This window comes from Aethalodelphis obliquidens, unplaced genomic scaffold (genome assembly GCF_003676395.1).
Source record: "Aethalodelphis obliquidens isolate GAN/ISIS:26980383/991018 unplaced genomic scaffold, ASM367639v1 scaffold38, whole genome shotgun sequence".
NCBI classification, from domain to species: Eukaryota; Metazoa; Chordata; class Mammalia; order Artiodactyla; family Delphinidae; genus Aethalodelphis; species Aethalodelphis obliquidens.
Window position 1 is genome coordinate 16,139,853 of NW_020837982.1, and position 13,370 is coordinate 16,153,222.

Below are 13,370 nucleotides of genomic sequence, written 5' to 3' on the forward strand. Positions count from 1 at the left end.
GTCAGAGTTTTAGGGCATCAGAGGAGAAGATGGGCCAGTCGACCCACAAACACGGTTCCAAGACAAGTAAGAGCAAAGGCAGGCCATGATGTCAACAGGAGCTCAAGGAAAGGAGAAATTAGCATAGGCGACAGGGTCAGGAAGTAGCAACTGGGAGAAGCTTCCTGATGGAGGTGCTCGGTGGGCAAGAAGGGGCGGAGCGAGGCTGTTGGAGATTTAGTGTTGACTAGGGGCTTGAGAAGGCAAGGTTTCCGGAAGCTGAGGGAAAGAGTGCATTACGGTTTGGCAAGTGAAGAGCGTGCAGGAATGAAAGTTAGCTAACCCTCGCATAAGGTGGTTGTGATGGTGGTGGTGTCATGTGTGTCCACGTGTATATGTGTTCGTCAACCAGAGAAATCAGGGTTGTGTTGGAGAAAGGGTAAACCCATGAAATTTCGAGAAAATGTATGACAGCCAAGTGGCTGCCTGGAACTGGGGGTTAGAGAAAAAGGAAGAAACAGGAAAACTCTAAGTTTTCTATCATAGGAAACTGCAGAGTAGCGGCATCATCGGAAGAAAAGTCACATTTGGGGAAAGTTCTTGTTTTGAGGGTGAAGAAAATTGCAACTTAACTCATGCGGAATTAGAGGTAATAAATGCTGGATGGCTCGAACTGTGCAGAAGATGAATCTACTAAATCAGAGGAGGGAAAAAATAATCACGTTTTGGGCGATGGGTATAAAATGGACTGCTGGTAAACTTAGGAGCTCAGACTAGGTTATTAACAAGACTTCTTGGAAAAGGAAAATAAAGAGGAAGCTGCAAAACATTTCCTGTCTTGTGGGCATGGGAATACCCAAGAACAGAGTCGGAGTGTGAACACTTGGCCCTACGTCTTCGGCCAAAAGCCCACTATGTGTGCGTCACTCTGGGCTACCTTTCAATGTCCCTTCCTCTCTATGGTGGTGAGAAGAGTCACATGCAAATGTGATAAAGAGTCATGGGAGCCATCATGGTCCAGCCTGCTGCACCTCAGGGTGATGGGGGGGGAAGATCTTGGGGGGGGATTAGAGGAGAGACTTGCACCACAGACTAAAGATGAGATTAGGAAGGGGAGAATTTGAGTTCTCTACATACAAGGGGATAAACTGGTCCTGCTCGGATATATCTCATATGATGCGCTTTTACTGACCTATTATATTTCCTGTTGACTTCGGCTATGACCACTCTAAATAATAAACTCATACACTTTTTTCTATCCACTTTGTCTCATTGGATGCCATCACTACACGGAAAAACCCCCAGTAAGGAGGGTGAGCTACTCGACCCAAAGGACCAGGCGATGAGTAGCTAGAAGTACCACAAGGAAGCCGAGTCAGAGGTCAGAACGATGTCCCCTGAGGACAGAAACTGAGTCTGATCCAGAGGGTGCTCCACAAGTGAGCCAGTGGAAATTTAAGATTGGGACGCTAGCTCTACAGTGAGCGATATAAACAGGAAGCATGTTGCCGGGCTGCCACTTGGAGGGTGACGTGTGCAGCTGCACCAGAGGATGGCTTAGGGTATCAAGGAGGCTGAGTCAGAAGCTTGAGTCACAAACAGACTGTTTCCAATCCATAGGAAACCTGTGGGGAGTGGGCTGCATCCATGCCCTTGGCTGGCGGGGGTTGAGGGAGTGTGGGGAAGCTCGGAGGTTTAAGACAAAGGTGAGCTAGGATCTGACCCTGGGTGTGCCCCTTGTAGCCACCTCCGTCACGTATACGGGGTCAAACAAAAGAGTTACCGGCATCAAGGAATCAAGAAGTCCCCCATCACCTACGTCTCTTACCTCCAACTCTCCCCCTGTGATTCCCTTGCCTTGGCCTCAATTCATTCAGCTATCTAGCAAACATTAATTGTATTCTTATGGGTCAGGAATGCAGTGCTAGAGATGCGATACAAATGAGATGCAGAACTTTGCCTACTGTCTACACATAAGTAGACAGGCAGTGTACGTGCTCTGATTTAAAGAACCGTAGGATGCTTACGGGAGCCCCAAGAATAGGCAGCTCTGTCATAACCCACTCTCACATCCTTCCTCTCACCATTTTCATCTCTATTATCTTGGAAGCAGGGTGCTGCTGCCATGGTGGTGATGGCTGTTCTCTCTTCAGTGTGATAGGAGATCCAGGGAGTGACAGATACGGCATGTGTCCTCTTCAGAGGAAAGGTGGAGGAAAAGGACCATGGAGAGAAAAAGCCCTCGCTCTGAACGACCTCCCTCTGCTGAAAACCCACAAAGGAGAAGCAACATCACAATTCGCAGGATAACCTTCTGCTAGCAATATAGCTGCTGGGGCTCAGCAAGTCCCGGCATGGCTGCCCGGCCAAGTCCATGATTAATGATGTCACTGCCAGCAAGGTGAGCCCTCAATTGAATAAGCCTTGGCTTTTAACAAAAGCTTTGCCTAAGCAGTAGAGTGACCAGAGGGATGACCAACTGTGCAGTGTCCCAAACATCGCTAACAGGGAGAGAATCAAAAAAGAGCATCAATCCAGGGTGATGGGCAGAAGCAGAATCTGATGGGGAAGAGAAATGGCACGATCATCTGGGGATGTTACAGTCATTTCCTTCCCTGAACATGGAAAGTACATAGCTGGAGAAACTAAGGCCCAGAGGTTAAGGAACACGCTCTTGGACACAGGTACGTTGGCTATAGAATCAGGACCGGGTCTAGGGTCATCCCTACTCTGCCACACAATCTTCATAAAACTTGACAAGTTCTTATAACCAGGCCTTTTCTAGGTCTGGAAACTTACCAGAGGTATAGGTAGCTATCCGCTTCTCCGTTCATCATTGGTTGCCGAATTTCATCAAGGAAGATTTGTTATTTTTTCAAGGGGGAGTCAAGTTCTTTCATGCTGGAGGAAGGCTGCTTCTCACCTTTATTCTTGAACCAGCTACTTGGGTATAATATTGTTGAATCATACTTCTTTCTCTTATATTTGTAGACATTGCTCCATTTTCTTACAGTGTTGAGTGTTATTTGTGGAGAATCCTGACATCAGCCTAATGACTTTCTGATTTGCAGATGGCATAATATTTTTTCCTAGATACATCTTTTTCTAGATTGTTTTTTTCCTTTAGCATCGAGTTCTGTCAGCATAACCTGAATATGTCTACTGTTGGTTGCATATGTCAAATTTTTCCTTAAAGTGATTTCTTCGACTGCAGATTCAATTCTTTATTTCAATAAAACATCCATTTATATTGTTCTTACATATATTTTCCATTCCATTACTTCAGAAACAGCAATTATCCCTTTTCACTCATGTAAGTGGGATAGGTACTTTTCAGTTTTCAAGTACCTTCCCACCTTATCAAGGAGCTCCTTCACAGCGAGTCAAGAATTAAAACGATCTCTCTTAAGAACTCTCCAGAAGCTAGCACAAAGTGCATGGGGTGATTAACTCTGCCTGGAGTAGTCCAGGAAGCAGACTTATATTCTATATAAGGAGCAATAAGCATCAACTAGCAATGAAAGAGGCTGCTTTATCATGTGTAAACCCCTCGTCACAGGAAATAGTCAAGAATAGACAGGCTGACCACCTCTCTATGACCTTGCAGTAAGTAGCTGAACTAAGTGATTGCAATGATCCCCCCGCCCCGAGTTATCTGCAGCGAGGTGGATGGACCTAGAGTCTGTCATACAGAGTGAAGTAAGTCAGAAAGAGAAAAACAAATACCATATGCTAATACATACATATTGAATCTAAAAAAAAAAAAAAATGGTTCTGAAGAACCTAGGGGCAGGACAGGAATAAAGACGCAGATGTAGAGAATGGACTTGAGGACACAGGGAGGGGGAAGGGTAAGCTGGGATGAAGTGAGAGAGTGGCATGGACATATATACATGACCAAATGTAAAACAGATAGCTAGTGGGAAGCAGCCGCATAGCACAGGGAGATCAGCCTGGTGCTTTGTGACCACCTAGAAGGGTGGGATAGGGAGGGTGGGAGGGAGACACAAGACGGAGGGGATATGGGGATATATGTATAGCTCATTCACTTTGTTATAAAGCAGCAACTAACACACCACTGTGAAGCAATTATACTCCAATAAAGATGTTGAAAAAATAAAATGATACCCCCCCCCAGCTCTGTGGCCCTATGAAGAGTAGTGTCAAGTGGGGGCCTTGTCATCAGAGTCTTTGGTCAAGGGTGGACTTCAGGGCTGGTGGGTAAGTCATCCATCTGCCTTCCTCTCTGTCAAAGGTCCCCCACCCCTGAGGACAACGTTTTATTCTGAATCTGGTGATTGATACCAGAAATAGTCGGAGAACAGAAGGGCCAGGGCCAATGTGACAGCAGAAGCCATTTTTCAGTTACTTCTGCTAAGGATGAGGTAGTTTTATGGTGAGCCAAAAAAAAAAAAAAAATAGGCGATGTAAGTATGGAATGTATTCCCTTTATTTATTTCCCTCCAATGAGAATTCTAAACTGTGAGCTCCCTAAGAGCATGAAACGGTATTGACCTTCTCTACTAATCTACTGGCAGTGTCCAGCATTGGGCTTGACACCCAGCCTAAACACCTAATATTTGCTAAATAAATAAACAAATAAAAGAAGTCATAAACTTGAACTAATGAGTTTTCAAGCTTGAAAATAAGGAAATGCGGTATCTCCTATCACCACAAGGCCTGTATCACCAACATTTTAAGCAGCATGCAGACTTCAGTCTGGATGAAGCACGTGTTTTTGTTTGTTTAAGTGTGAGAGCAGTAATAACCCCTTAAGATTCTAGGGTTTCATAAAAGTCTATAGAAAAAGGCATTCTGGGGGTTCCATGGCTGGTGGATGAGGGCGGAGCATCAGAGTATATGAGGCCCAAGTTTGAATCACGGCTTCGCCACCTCAGGGACATTGGATATGTACCTGAAATTTCTCTGAGGCTCTGTTCTCACCTGCAAAGTGCTAAACTAACACTTCATAGAACTGTTGTGAGAATTACGTAAAACCAGTTACAGGAAGCACTTAGGAGGGTCCCCAGCATAAGTTATTGGTGAACTTAGCATGCCAATTTCTGCAGCCCTCGCCGTACCCAGAGGCTCCAGTTTTTTCTCTGCCCCTTGGTATGGAACGGGGAGGGGGGCAGTGATCTTGATGACTAGACATTTATGTGCAGTAGAATTTCTTCCCATTTTGCCCACGCCCGACAGCTCCCTGACACCTAGTTTAGCCACACCTGCTGTCCCATTAAGTATTAGACATGAAGCAGACAGAAGGAAAGTGCTCACTTTTCCAAATGATACAACATTAGGTTTTATTTTAAGAGGGGTGAAGGAGATTTATTCAACTTGCCCTCCCAAAGGAGCTCATTTAGATCCCGATTGCATTGGCTTTACCCAGTGGGCAGACCTCATCACATACCTTGGATGCCCCAAGACGGTCCACAGTCCCATGAGACTAATTCATTAAGCTGCCTTTACTCATTCCCTTAAAGCCCGTTTCCAGATTCCAACATTTCTGAACTCTAATGTCCCCATGCATCATCCACAACTTGTCTATGCTCCCCTATGACCCTGCCCAATAGAGAGCCGTATGATGGAGTCAACTTTAGTGAGGGAATCGTTGAGTCCTGAGAAAGAGGCAATGAAGGCAAGTCATCCCCAGATGGTCCAGCCCACAGCCATCCAGACCTTAGGGCTGGCGCCAACTGCAACCTCAAGTTTGCTCAAAGAAAAGAAGCCTCCAAAGACCATGAGGATATTTAATTCCCTCTGAGAAGAAAGTGGTTCTGGGATGCTGTCTGACAGGCTGGAGGACAGCTTCCCGCACACAACTCTGATTGGCATTTCCCTGCCGTTTCTCTTGAGTGCCCGTCACGGGTCAGAGACTGTCCAAAAGGCTGGAGATGAAAGAGAGAACATGGCAGACAAGGTCCCTGCCTTCATGGAAAGTGAATTCTAGTGACAGGAGTGGGCGGGAGACAAAAAAAAAAAAAAGTGCAAAATTGAGAACTTTACCAAGTGGGTTATAAAGGTGATGCAAGTAATCACCACAAGGTGATGGGTTAAGAGTGGTTAGGCGACTACTTGGATCCACTGGTCCAGGATGGCTTCACGGAGAAAGAGGCGAATTTGGAGGAGAAAGACCCAGCCACGTGAGAAGGGAACTGCAGGCAAAGGGAACGGTAATGCAACAGCCACGGCAGGGGTGGGTGTGTGGGAGAGTCACACCCAAGAGGTAAAGAGGCAAGGAAGGGGGCAGGGCAGATCGGTTCATCGCTACTGGCCAGCTCACATAGGATTTGGTGAATCTTGGGAAGAACTGTGAATCTGCCTTTTAAAATCTTGTCTCCTGGAGGTGGCCTGGGGTAGAGAAGAGTAGAAAATGATAACCCAGAAGAAGGACAACGGCACACATGAGAATCCAGAAGGGTGGAATGTCTACGTAAACTGGAGCCAACCTAAACCCCAGGTCTGAATTTACCCCAGGTCTAAGCATGTGAGTCCTACTGTACTTTCTGAAAATCTTCCTAAATTAATCTCGTTGCCCCAGTGGCTCTCTCTTCAAGATCTGGGTTCACTCAGGTACTGGCTACAGGTGAATCTGGGATCAGAAGTGTTAAATGGAAGGTCTTGAGGGGTGCAGTCAGCAGCTGGGTTTCGATACCTGCTCTTCTCTAAACTAACTGGAGGACCACGGCCAAGCCTTTGCCTCTTCAGCATCAGTCTTCTCATCTATACACTGACTATTGCGCTAAATAATCTTTAAGAATCTCTGCTAACAGTCTGAAGTTATATGATTCCATGGCATCTGGTGTAAGCCCTATAGACATGTTAAAGAAAGTTAAACACAAACACGTTTGATCTTTTCACATACGAGACCTTATAAATAGCTGAGAAAGCCACATGCCAGTGGCTGAATTGTTAGAGATGAACACCGAGCCAAGAGGAACAACATCTTGCGTAGAATTCATTCCAGTCCTTGCGATACAGGGAAATCCCTGTTTTCCTCTCTCCTGAACCTCTCCCCACCTCTCACCCCGCCCCAGATCCCTGCCACTACTTGTAACTCTGGCAGGGAGGCATTCTCGTTTGCACAATGCAAGACAATTGCGAAATGAAGCGAAAATGGCTTTGCACATTCTGCTACTAATTGGCAGCTCAGAAGTAAAAGGTAATAAAACCCCAAACCCATTAGGAAAGTTTCTGCCACCATTACTGGTGGTCAGGCGCCCTCTGCTGGTGGATTCGACAGCGAGCCGCCGGAGGCTGAGGGCTGTTTTCATTCTGGGACGCCTGCTTCCCACAACGACCTAGAATGCAGGTGTTTGTCTTCAGGGATTTCCTAATGCAAAACAAGATTAAACTGGGCCATACCTCACTGGAGAGAAATCCTTTCATGCCTTTATAAATCCAGGAAGTTGTCTTAGGAAATCTGTAATAGAAGTGAACACAGAGCACCCCGTGCTCAGAGACAGAAAACACTGTTTTTGAAACTTCCGGATGGAATACAAACATCCATTCAAAATGAAATCTGATTAGAATTCAAGAATATTAGTTTTTCAACATTATGGACTTTGAAGTTGTACGGAAGAAAAGAGGGTTGGCATTCCTGGGATAGAAATGGAAAATGTCTTCGTGACCAAGGAACACATACACGATTAAGGAGTGACCACGTGCTTTGTGACATGGAACTGAGCCCGGAATGTGGTACTGGGTGGTGGGTAGGGTCCAGGATCTCAAAAGATCGATTCTTTCCGGTTCTGAGGAATCCGGAAAGGCTTTCCTTTCAGAATTACATCATTTCTATGACTTCTGAGCTTTCCTGAGCACCAGTCTTTGACCATGTGGAAAGGTAAGACTCAGAGCGTTTTAATCATCTGTTAGCTTCGGTAGAATTAGTAATAAAGATATATTTTAAAAATAAAGAAATGAAAAAATAAGGTAATTAGGAACTTAGAGGGAGAAAACATTGTATAAGAAGAAAATATATTCATAGTACATTACTTGGCTCAGCAATGAATAATACTTACCTTTTTATAATAACGTAAGTTCAAACTATGGAATTAACCAAAAAGTACGACTGAACTTTGCTGGGAGTAGACACAGGACAATATATGTATGTAAGTGTGTAAGAGAATTGAATGATCATTTTCAACAAAAAAGTTAATAGATAATGTCTACAATTATGATAGTGTGAAATGTAATGGTATAAATATAATATTTGGAAATACAGACGTTTAGTCTAGAGGAATCACTTAAAAGTTGAAAGCTGTTGTCATGAGGGCAGGGCTCTGGGCAGGGATAGGATTGGGAACGGGCTACTTATTTTTATTATGACCAACACAAGCTATCTAACTTTTTAAAGCACATACATCTGTTTCATTAAGTAAGTTTTCAATGAAAAGGGGGAGGGGATGATGTCGTGGAGACATGTTTTGTCTGTTCATCTTCTTCCCACTTATTCTGGGAAGGTAAACTTTGTTTTGTCCAAACTGTTTATTCCACTTTTAAATACATGGTTCCCATGGAAGATTACATTTTCTCAGTTATCCCTTTTTCCTGGCTGTGATTGATTGGTCCAGATTTGAGAGGGAAAAAGGAGATGAGAGAGAGAAACAATGGCATCTGAAGACAGAGAAAGAAGACAAAGTTCTAGCAGTGGTAAATCCCTAGTTCCATGTATTTCTCAGGACCAACCTAATCCTTGCTTTTCCAGTAATTTAGTTGTAAATTTTACTTCAACTGGGGAACTTCCTACACCCTATATGAATTTTTTCACAGCTAGTCTGAGATTTCATTTTCTTTTCTACAAAGGACAGTGACCACACTCCTCATCTAAAATGGCATTTGAGCAACAGTCCCTGTGCAGTCTTCCAAAAAGTCTCGGGAGGCAACTATGTTGTCACAGTGGGTGGTTTGGGTTTTTAAATGAAGTCTTTCCCATGACTAGGAAGCAACCTCACGCTTGAGCTGGAAGGAATCCTTGAGTTACAAGGCAGCCATTAGTGGTCCAGGATCAGGGCAAACTTTGAGCAGGGTGGGGGTGGTACACAAGAGGCTCTTTTTGAGGCATCAAGAGTACAGCTGTCCCGGGGCTTCCCTGGTGGCACAGTGGTTAAGAACCCGCCTGCCGACACAGCGGACACGGGTTCGAGCCCTGGTCCGGGAAGATCCCACATGCCGCGGAGCAACTAAGCCCGTGCGCCACAACTACTGAGCCCACGCGCCACAACTACCAAAGCCTACATGCACAACTACCGAAGGCTGTGTGCCGCAACTAGAGAAAGCCTGTGCACAGCAACGAAGACCCTACGCAGCCAAAAAAAAAGAAAAAGAGTACAGCTGTCCCCACACCTAAATAGACATTTCTCCAAAGAAGACATACTGATGGCCAAGAGGCACATGAAAAGATGCTCAACATCACTAATTATTAGAGAAATGCAAATCAAAACTACAATGAGGTATCATCTCACACGGGTCAGAATGGCCTTCATCAAAAAGTCTACAAATAATAAATGCTGGAGAGGGTGTGGAGAAAAGGGAACCCTCCTACACTGTTGGTGGGAATGTAAACTGGAGCAGCCACTATGGAGAACAGTATGGAGGGCCTTAAAAAACTAAACATGGAGCTACCATATGATCCAGCAATCCCACTCCTGGGCATATACCCTGAGAAAACCATGGTTTGAAAGGATACATGCACCCCAGTGTTCACTGCAGCACTATTTACAATAGCCAAGATAGGAAAGCCACCTAAATGTCCATCGACAGGTGAATGGATGAAGAAGATGGGGCACATATATATACAGTGGAATATTACTCAGCCATAAAAACGAATGAAATAATGCCATTTGCAGCAACATGGATGGACCTGGAGATTATCATACTAAGTGAAGTAAATCAAAAAAAGACAAATATCATATGATATTGCCTATATGCGGAATCTTTAAAAAAATGATACAAATGAACTTATTTACAAAACAGAAACAGCCTCACAGACACAGAAAACAAACTTATGGTTACTAAAGGGGAAAGGTGGGGGAAGGGATACATTGGGAGTTTGGGACTGACATATACACACTACTATATTTAAAATAGATAACCCACAAGGACCTACTGTATAGCACAGGGAACTCTGTTCAATATTCTGTAATAACCTAAATGGGAAAAGAATTTGAAAAAGAATAGATATATGTATATGTATAACTGAATCACTTTGCTGTACACCTGAAACTAACACATTATAAATCAACTGTAATCCAATATAAAATAAATTTTAAAAATTTAAAAAGAGTACAGCTGTCCCCTTCCCCGCTTCCTCACCCCCTGTCTTTCTAAAACCTATTTGGACATTAAATCTCCAAAAGCACTGGGCAGAAAATGGTAGGGATGACTGGTTATATGCGATGTATTCTAAGAGGAAGAGTCTAGCTAGGAAAAGGACTGGAGGAGGACACAGAGACGGGAAGAGCCCGGGGCTGGAGTGGCTGCAAATTCTATTTCTTCATGAGGCTCAAAGATCAAGATAGCAGCAGAGGGAAAAGCTGTCAAATTTGTGTAGTAGAGCAGAACTGGAAAAAAAGCCTGCTAGAAATTACACTTTGGGGAGTTAAAAAAAAAGGAGACATAATCGATGCTGCAAAAGGAATTAAATCCATGCAGAGGATGTAGAGGGAAGAGTCCAAAAGGAAATGATGAGAAAGGAAGTGACAGATACAGAGGACCACGAGAGACAATCAAAGGGAGAAAAGGCTGGAAGAAATGAAGCACAAGTAATTATCAAAGAAAAAATACAAATCCATCTTTAACACTCTAAAGTTTAAAAAAATCTATATATAGAATGCAAGCTTCTGTGTTGTCCTAAGCAAAACAATATGAAAATGTTCACCTAATTCCAGAGTACCCTCTAAAGTAAAAGGATTCATATACCTTGAAAGTATTTCAACAAAAAGAAAAGGTTATGTATAAAAGGAAAAAAATAACCAGGCTGGCCACTAACTTTTCATCTGCAGCATTAATGCTACAAGACAATGAAGAGGCACCTACAGAGCTTTGGGCGAAAACTATTGAGATGCAAGTTGTCTTTTATAAATGGAGACAATTTCAAGATATTTTTATTAAACAAGAGCTTGAAAAAGATCCACGGAAAACAATTACTTGAAAATTGTCTCCAACTACTGGGGGACACTAAAATATTTCAAGCTCAGAAATGGGGGCGTCATCCCCGTAAATGTGATGTGTTCAGCACTAAAAACTACGGAGAACTCTGGCCCTTTTATACCTAGCTCCCTCCAGGATAAATGTAAATCTAGTCGTAACAATGAATCTAATATCTAAACATCTGTTCCTTTAAAAATAATGTAAAATTCATGATCTCACAGAAAAAAAAAAAAAACCTGTTTAAAACATCAGCTAATATTAACAGAGGCCGAGAAATACGAGGAGAAGGAAGAAGGGAGGGCTGTGTACTCAAGAGCTGGGTACCCTCTGAGAACGTACACTCTGACTCTGAGAATGAGCTCACAGAAGGACAAAGAGGGGTTTTAAATATTAAAAGATAAACATCAAAGAAAGTAAAAAGCAAAGAAAACATGTTCCATAGGGCAAAGAGGAGTAACAAATGAAACAGCACAAAACAATATTTTAAAAGTATGAAACTGTATGTCAGCACATGAGAGAGGCCCTTTGTGCTAATAAACGTTGATGTAAAGTGCCTCTCTTAAAAGGCAAAGGCTCTTGGTTGTTTTTCCAGAATCCAGCCAATCACTGTCTGTGAGAGAATACCCCAGACAAAGGTAGGGGGGATGCTGAAGGTAAAATATTGGACAGAGGTACTCTGGGCAAATTCAGACAAAAGCAAGGAGGGCTACAAGCCGAAATATCAGACACCAACTTTCAGACAAAATCACGGAAGGGAGCAAAATCCCTTCTTTTTGATGACTGGGACCAACATTTACGAGATTAATAAAATAGCAAGACAAATTTAACAAAACTCCTACAAAATGGGCACAGAATAACAGTTGGAGATAGTAACATGTTTCTCTATTCATGACAGTTCAACAAGCAGAAATTAAGTGCATGCACAGAAATAAAAAAGTTCATTGAATAAGACACCACTGATGGCTCTTACGAATGAATAATAACAATTAACGTTCAGCATTCATAAAACATAGCCTTTAAAAAAAATTAGAACATTTCAGGTCACAAAAAAGTCTCCAATTCTTAAAAAAAAAAAGTAGTATACAGCGTCCCCTCCTATGCCCTTTTCTGACCAGAATAAAATAAAACTAAAAATGATCAAAGTATTAAGCCATAGAAACAGAACATTTTAAAGTATTTCTCTAAATAACTTATGGGCAAAAAATAATTCATACCACAATTTGAAAATATAAATAATAAAAAGAGACTACTACATGTTACCTCTCCAAGATTTTTTTTAGAATATGTCAGTTCTGATGTGTGTGTCTTCTGTAGAAAGAGATTAGTAGGAAAGATCAATGTGTTATGGGTAGTGTTTTTTCGTTTGTGTATGTGAATTTGCTTATATGCATGCATTGCTTTTCTACATAGAATGGGTACTTGGTACTTTTCTACATAGAGTGGATACATATGGCCATATGTTTGCATTTTTGAAGCTGAAAAACAGTTCTGGGGGCAGGTGGCAAGCTCTTATCATCTTTAAGGCAGGAGGTAAAAGTTATCTTTAGAGAAGATACACCCTTCTAGCAGTACACATTTGAAGCAAATACATAACCAATGTTCTCCTGGAATCAGTGAGCTAATTGCACTGAGCAATGTTGAAAGTCCTGTTCAGATAAACAAACTAAATCTTTTTTAGGAACAAGATTAACCTAGAATTGGAAATTTATTTTTCCTAAATTAGATATAAACTGCTCTGTGCCTAAAATGTCTTGTTTGTTCTTGAGAGATGGATGCATGTTCTTATTCAGACTTTTACTGGAAAACCAGGCTATAGCTGGAAGGATCAGGGTTTCTCAACCTCTGTCCTACTGACATTTGGGGCCAGATAATTCCTTACTGGGAGCAGGGGCGGTGGTGTCCTATGCAGTGAGGGATGTGTAGCAGGATCCTTGGTCCTCTACCCACTAGATTCCAGGAGCATCTTCCTCTCCAGCTGTGACAACCGAAAATGTGCTCAGACATTGCAAATGTCCACCTCAGGGCAGGGGTTGGGGGCAAAACCAGCCCTGGTTGAGAATCACTGTGCTGTGACCTCACAGCAGTTGAACTGAAGTTGATGCTGGGTCACCTGGGTGAATACTGTCCCTATGGGGCTGACTATACCACACTTTATGAGAACATGTTGAAGACACAGTTGGAATTCCTTGGGATCTGGAAACAAGACGACTTCCAGGATGAGGAAGGACATTTTCCCAGAT

General features: G+C 42.9%; 1 pseudogene; it reads left to right on the forward strand.

The window, feature by feature from the left end:
- The first annotated feature begins 7,547 nt into the window (after positions 1 to 7,547).
- Positions 7,548 to 7,651, forward strand: LOC113633208 (uncharacterized; annotated as a pseudogene).
- The last annotated feature ends 5,719 nt before the right edge of the window (positions 7,652 to 13,370 follow it).